Here is an 8,286-nt window from a genome sequence, read left to right on the forward strand (position 1 = left end):
ATCTATCTATCTATCTATCTATCTATCTATCTATCTATCTATCTATCTGTCATATCTATCTATCTATCTATCTATCTATCTATCTATCTATCTATGATCTATCTATCCATTTCACTGCCCCTCCCTCTTCCTGGTGCCCCTTCACAAGTCCCTCCCCCACCCTGTCCCCTCCTCTGAGGGGGTGGAGGCCCCCCTTTGGGTGTCAACCCACCCTGGCACATCAGGTTTTTGCAGGGCTAGGCACACCCTCTCCCACTAAGGCCAGATAAGGCAGTTCAGTTAGGGTAAGAGGATCCACAGGCATGCAACAGCTTTAGGGATAGCCCCCTCCAGATGTTAGGGGACCCCCATGAAGCCTGCACTGCACATCTGCTCCATATGTGTGTGTAGGGGGTGGCTAGATCCAGCCGGCATATGCTCTTTGGTTAGTGGTTCAGCCTTTGAATCTTTTGACAGTGGAATGTACGGATGGTGATGACTCTTTCAGTGGTTTTCTCTACTAGGTGATAACGTTCGTGTCAGCTCTAATAGATTTTCTCCTCACTGTGCATATTTAGGAATATTTAGTGCATATTTTTGGGAGCAAGGAGAGTTTTGGTGGATGGCAAAGAGTGAATGTCCTGCTCTAGCTCCTGTTTTGCCACTCATCACCTGCGCAGGTGTGTTGGCAGAGAAACCCTCAACACAGACATACGACTCACACACACAAGTCAAAGGCATGTGAAACCCAGGGACAATTGTACAATGGCAAACAAAATAAATAGCTGATAATACATTTTACATTGAATATAGTTGAATATATACTGTTCATTTTAATTAGTAAAATCAACAGTCTCCTTTGTAATTAGCAGTGTGTCTTTATGTAGTTTGTGTGCAACTTGAACATGAAAATGATACAAGAAATCAGTATTTTTTCTTCCTAATTACCACCCAACATGATGAGCACAGAAATATATGAAACTGTAGTGAATTACATCATCAATAAATGAGCTTCGAGGTTTCAGCTTTTCACAGGGAACCTCTGATTGTGCAGCTGTGATGGTGAAAACATATTCTATAGTTAGCCAAATTCTATACATCTAACTTTACACATGTATTTAGTTTTCAATCATGTTGACATTACATCACACCTACTCCTTTTCCCTCTCTCTAGTGTACATGTGGTCACATATGCATGTGTTGAGTGTATACATATATGAGCATGTTTGTCTGGGCCAGAGGCTGATGCCAAGTTTCTCGCTCAACTGCTTAAATTTTAAGACTGGGTCTCCTATTGAACCTGGGATTGCTAATGGTCTCTTGCATGGAAGAGACACCATGACCAACACAACTTACAAAGTCAAGTATTTAATAGGGGGATTGCTTCTATGCTTCTAGTTTCAAAGAGTTAGTGCATGATCATCATGGTGGGTAGTATGGCAGCAGACAGGCAGGCTGGAGCAATAGCTGAGACATCAACTTGCAGGGAGAGAGAGCGAGCGAGCGAGCGAGCGAGCGAGAGAGAGAGAGAGAGAGAGAGAGAGAGAGAGAGAGAGAGAGAGAGAGAGAGACCCACTACATCAAGTTAACTATGCTGGCTGGCCAGCAAGCCCTGAGGATTTGGCTGTATCCATGTACAAGTTCCAGGGTCACAGATGAAACAATTTAGTCTTAGTTGTCCTTAATGCTATAACACGTGGAGCCCCCACTACCAAGGAAGCTGATTTCCTGCGTCTTGTGTTTAGTGTCTTGTGAACTGGCTGATGATGTTTGTGTTTTTTCTCTTTGCATCCATCTGTACAAGTACTTAAATCATGTATTCACCTATGTCAGTGATTCCTAAGTGTGATATTTTATTTGTGCTCCTTATATATTTTTTCTGCCAGGTATTTTTTTATTGTTTGGGAATTTCACACACACACACACACACACACACACACACACACACACACACACACACACACACACACTGTGTTTTGATTAATGCATGTCCTATTCCTTCCTCCCCTAGTTCCCCAGCTTCATGTGCTGTCTTCCTTTCTCCCCCTGCCCTGTGCCCTCACCCCACTGAGTCCACATAGTGCTGCTTTTGTGTGTATAGGTGTAGGGCCATCTATTGGACCTTGGGTAACCTTTTGGGGACCACATTCCTGAGGAAAACTTACTGTCCATCCCCCAGCAGCAATCAATTTCCAATAATAGTTCCTTATCTAGGGCTGAGACTTCACGAGTCCCTCCCTCATTCAGGTTGGGGTTTTTGTTTTTCAGCTAAATTTTAAAATTTGTGTGGAACCAATGATTTTTCTCATTTTTGGTTATTATATTTAAAAATATCGGTTACTCAAAATATTAAAAACTCTCATTATATTGTATCATTTTTCTCATTTTAATTTTCTCTCTATATTTCAGTGAAGATGGAATTTAAAGCTGTAACTCATCAGCTATTGTGTTCATGTCTGAGGTCTCTGGGGTTCCTCCTTTCACAAGAATACCAGTTTTCTTGGGTCAAGCCTCTGCCAGTATGCTCTCATAGAATGCTTCTTATCCCTCCTTACAGAGAGTGTCTCCAAATGCAGTCACATTGGAGGTCAATGCTCCAACATAGGAATTTGGGGACTGTGAGTCAGCTCATAACAGACATGTATGTATTTTGAGAAGTGGCTGATTAGTCTCTCTGCTGCCATTTATGGAATATGTATCATTTTACAAAATTCGAATTGCATTTTTATAGCTTAGCACTTTCTTTTTTATGTTGCATGTAGTGCTTATTTAGGCTCACTTATATATTTACTAGTGCATTTCCTCATCATTTCCCCCTCTTTCCTGTCATCTTCCTTTTGATGTTATCCTTCAGAACTTTCTTTTTAAGTTTCTGTATCAGTCTATTCTTTTGTTACTATAACAAATTGCCTGTGGTGGGTTAACTTTATAATAAAAGACATCTATTTACTTCATAGTTTTGGCGATTTCTCTGGCATGGCATTAGCATCAAGCCAGATGGTCAGGACTTTAGAGTTTGTGATAAGAATCTTTTGTCAGGGAGAGGGATCACACCATCAGTCAGGAAGTCAGAGGGCAATTCAGAGTTTATGATAAGAATCTTTTGTCAGGGAAAGGGATCACACCATCAGTCAGGAAGTCAGAGGGCAATTCAGATGTCAGACTTGTTCTCTTAACTACTCTCTCCTGCAAGATCTCGTAGGTCCTAAGCGATCTGTTTAATCTCTTCTTGGTCTATATCCCCTGAATGATAAGGACTTGAGTAGACTCCATCATCCAATATCATCACCCTGAGAGCCACACTTCCAGGATTTGAGCTGTGTGCACTTAAACCACAGAGTGTTCATCCTGTGAGTAGAAGCTGTAGGCAGACAGTACAAAGGACTTCCCCAGGCCTCTGCTATAAGTAACACTAGTTAGCTACAAAGGGCCCATCTTTTAATATTATTGCCTTGTTAGTTAATATTCAGCATATGTATTCTGGGAGATAGCCATGAATTTTAACTTCACAGTATTAGTGATGGCCAGAAGTGAGAAAAGAATCTTATTTTATTAAACACAGTAGTAATATATTTAATAAAATCATAAACTAATTAAGTAGCAAAAGGAAATCAGGCAAATTTTCTAAGTAGAATCTTCAGAATATTGAGAGCACAATGAGCACATGCAGTGGAATAAAGTGATTCTTATTTACTGTGTAACTCGGTTTCATCTTTCTCAGTGAACGTGTACCATGACATCATTGTGTAACATATGTGATGTCCATGGATGCAAAGGTAGGTCTACTGTAGGGTTTATTCATGCCCTGCTCTAGTATGCAAAATGACAACCATTAAATGCATTTTCTTACAAGTGCTTTGTTTTTATTTTTGTTTTTTTTTCTGACCACATGGGGAAAGGACATATTGATCTCCTACTAGGACTGTCAAGTTATTCTAGGAAAACATCTGTCTGAGATGTCAGAGGCATCACAGTATCACTAAATGCATTTCTAAAGTAAACAGGGTGGAGTTCCTGGAGCCTTGACAGTGGGCTCCGCACTGCCTTCTGAGTTTCTGTGATACTGCAGTGCTTGGGGGAGAGTTTTCTACACCAGCCTGTGGCTTCCACTCAAGCATTTATAGCCCTTAGCACCTCACTGCCTCTTAAGGCATTCTAACTTTCGTTCTTATCACAAAGAACCATGTGAAACATTTCTTGGCAGAGTGCTCTTTTCATTGCTCATACAGCCCAGTCCAGACATGGTGAGGCAGCTGAGGTGTGACATTTCTGTGCACTGTGGCTTTCTACAGGAAGCATGGGCCACACTCTCCCAAGTGCTGTATCTCCCCTAGACTAGAAGGTCAGGTTTATCACTGTATATAGCCAGTGACCTGCCAAGTGTCAAGTGCATAACAAACATATAACAACATTTATTGAGTGAATAAATGTCTGAATGTTTGAATTTTGGGGGTAACAAATTTATTATAACTTGTTATAACTTTTCCTTATTTCAAAAGGGTTCTCAAAGAAAATGAAATCTAGGAAAATTAGAGCAGTAATTAGTCATTTTGAGTGTGGATATTTCAAATGTGGATTGGTTTTTATTTGTTGGAAACTGGCTTTCTTTGTTGTTGGAGACAACCTTGGTATGTACCATGATCTGTGATCTCCCACCTCAGTGGCCTGAGCCCTGGGCCAAGCAGCACGTACCACCGGGTTCATCTCAAGACGCTATTTGATGCCATATTTACAGTTGTAGTTGGGTTTTTCAATCCCCTTTTATGTGATGATTCTTCTTGCCTTAAAAAAACAGTCTCCTTAAACACCACACACATTTGTCTGAGATATAAAGAGGATGAGAGTTAGTTTCTTTTATATCACATTTTGGAATTGAGATGCAGGATGTGGCTGAAGTTAAGAGAGCTGAGGTTGAGATGCCATCCTGAAAAAACTGGGCGTGTTGAGCCAGTCATGTTGGAACGCATGACAGAGGCAGGAGGATTGTTGTACATTAATGCCTGCCTGTGGACTCTACATAGGGATTCCCAGGACAGCCAGGGCTGTATAGTGAGACCTTGTCTTAAAAAAGAAAAACCAAAGGCTGGGATGGAGCGTAATTGGTGGGGTGTCTTGAGCATGCACACCCTGGGTTTGATCATACCTCGGAAACTACGTGTAGTGATGAGTGCAAGTCCAGCACTTGGGAGGTGGAGCCTCAGATGTTCAAGATTATCTTGTTCTAGGAAATGTTCATGAACCCCAAAACGTCCACCACGGAGTGGAATCTGATCCAATCACATTAGGGTCTCTTTACTTAAATTTGAGCTTGGGTTGCACCACTGTCTCTGATGCAGAAGAGTGGGAGGGGGCCCTGAGCCCAGTTTTACAAAGGGGGTATCCAGCCTGATACCATTACAGCCTTTAACATAATCAACTGGTGTAGGGAGCCAAACCATAAACTTAACTTTTGCTTTCATCCTGATTGGTGAAGTCAGGGGCAGACTTGTAACTTGGAGGTGCAGATTTGTTGGGGAATAAGCTGGAAACTGGTGTTAGATGCTGGTCTTGTTGGGGGGCGGGTAAACTAAAAACTGGTTCTAGGTACCAGTCTGTTAGTTAACTTGAGTTCAACCTTAGGTCAGGTTCTCTAAGATGGAGTCTGAACCCAAAAGATTTGTTCTGTAAGTCTTAGGCTACATAGCGCATTTGAAGTTGGTCTGGGTTATGTGAGACCCTGTCTCAAAATGAAAAAACAAACAAACTCCCAAACTGTCTATGCTCAGTTTTATTCAAACCACTGTAATTCAAGAACAGGAGGAAAGATTTCCTCTCTCCCTGAGAACATACCGCAGAAAGGCAAGACAAGGGTTTTGCCTTGTGCATGTGTTTGTATTCAATAAATATTATTGTGCACCTGTCACCTGCCAGGCTCTGTGTTAGGACATGCTCAGCAGTTTATCACTGGTGGAGATAGATGTTGTCAGGACAGCATCTGCCACATGGGAAGAAGTCCATAAATATTGTCACTTCATTACAGGGGTCTCACAATGTGTCTACTCCACACATTCATAGTAGTTGATACTCTGGCTGTAGCCCAGAGAAGCAGACACGGGGTAGCCAGTTCAAAATGAAAATCTAGACACTACAGGCCAATGTATTGACTTCAGAAAGGACCCATTCTTCAGGAAACCCAGCAGCCTCACAGGCTGAGTCAGAGCAGTACTTCAGGGGAGGCCTCACTCCCAAAGTGGATGCTACCTGGGATCCAGCCCACAGCAGGAGTGTGACTAGAATCATAGTGGACAGTGTCACTCAGCCCTAACATCTTTCTCAAGTCACCAGGACCCCTCGTCCAGTTGGTTTGGGACCTGCCCGGGCATGCGGTGCCCTTCCGAGTGTAATTTTCCTGCTCCGTGCTGTCCGCCCCGCCCCTTATGCTATCCTGCTCCCCATTCACTTGTCCAGTGTTTTGTTTCTTTTCCAATCTGACAGCGAACTGTATTTCCTCATTCAGGTTATGATGCTGATACTACTAACTAGAATGTTGATTTATGTGCCTCCCACTTTAGTATGAATATTTTGCTTCTATTTATGTGCCTGCAATTTTAGCGTGAATAGATTCTGCCTTGACAAGCACTCCACTATGCTGAACTAGTAGCGATGCTTTGGGCATTCTAATCTTGAGCCATATACTGATGCCACGTTATAGGAGTGAGACAGGTTCCTGTTGTGTCTCCTCATCAATATTACTGCCTATGAAGTCCCCTCCCAAATGTGACATGACCTTTTTCCAGAATACTAATTGCATTAATTATTTTTTGTTGCTGTGACAAAATAAATGACAAAGATTATTCAAAAAGGATGACTTTATTTGGCTCCTAGTAGTGGGAAAATTGTAGCTACAGGAGCTAGAGGAAACTGGTTACTTTGTTTCTACAGTCAAGAAGCAGAGAGTAAGGAATGCTGCGCTCAGCTCACTTTCTTCTTTCTATTCAGTTCAGGACCTCAGTCTGTGGAATGACACTTTCCATATTCAAAGGTGGGTCTTCCTACCCTAATGAACCTATTCTAGAAAAATCCCTCACAGAGGCGACCAGAGGTTGTCTACTAGGCGATCGTAAAATGTGTCAAGTTGGTAATCAATATTAACCATGTTCTGTTTCTGTTTTTTATATTTAAAATATGCATGAAAACTAGTTAAGTTCCAGGGAAGAAATGTTACTAATCACATACAAGGCAGGCTCCAATTAACCAAATACTATAGGCTATGCACCAATTGCAGTGATACTGTATCAGAAGTCAGAGGTAATTATTTTCACGTTCATATTTTCAGCTTATTATGAGATACATCACCTATAGGAATCTGCATATGTAGTGGTGATATTGTTTGACTCTTTAATTTTTAAGTATCGTTTTAAGAAAAGTAAACAAATCCAGGGAAAACAAATGTGCAGTCTGTCAGCCTTTCTCTGCACATTCCCCGATGATCAAATGTTCCTGTCATGGCGCTTGTCTTCATTTCCAGTATTAAATGCCACCCTGGCTCAGTTTAATTCAATCAAACGCCGACTGCACATTTTCTATATGTCAGTCATATCTCTTGCTGTCTTATAGCTTCAATAAAACTTGCTGTCTGTACCACTCACGTGGTACCAATTGACATGCTGTGGTTGAGTGTGGTTAAGTCTTATCTAAATGGCTTCATTTCAATGTCGTAGAATGTAAGAGATTGCATTTTCTTTTCCCTGTACTGTGTTTAATACTGTGGTGGTTTGAATAAGAACGACTTCCATAGACTCATATGTTTGAATGCACAGTCACCAGGGAACTGCACTATTTGAGAATTTGAGAAGGATTAGAAGGTGTGGCCTTGTTGAAGTGGGCATGTCCTTTTAGAAGAAAGTGTGTCACATGGGGTAGGGGTTTGAATTTAAAATTTCAAAAGCCCATGCCAGATACAGTCTCATTGCTTCCCTGCTGCCTGGGAATCAGGACATAGAAGTCTCAGCCACTGCTTCAGAGCTGTGTGTGCCACAAAGCTCCTCACCATGATGATAATGGACTAACCTCTAAAACTGCTAGCAAGTCTCCAATTAAGTGTTTTTATTTTTTTCAGTAAATTTTTTTTTCTTTTATTGGATATTTTATTTACATTTCAAATGTTATCCCCTTTCCAGGTCTCCCCTCCTATAAGAGTTGACATGGTCATGGTGTCTCTTCACAGTAATAGAACAGTGACTAGTACAAATACGTAGGAACATACAGATCTAACCAGATACTAACAGTGACTAGTACAAATACGTAGGAACATACAGATCTAACCAG

The sequence above is a fragment of the Mus pahari genome, chromosome 6 (genome assembly GCF_900095145.1).
Source record: "Mus pahari chromosome 6, PAHARI_EIJ_v1.1, whole genome shotgun sequence".
In the NCBI taxonomy this organism is placed as follows: domain Eukaryota; kingdom Metazoa; phylum Chordata; class Mammalia; order Rodentia; family Muridae; genus Mus; species Mus pahari.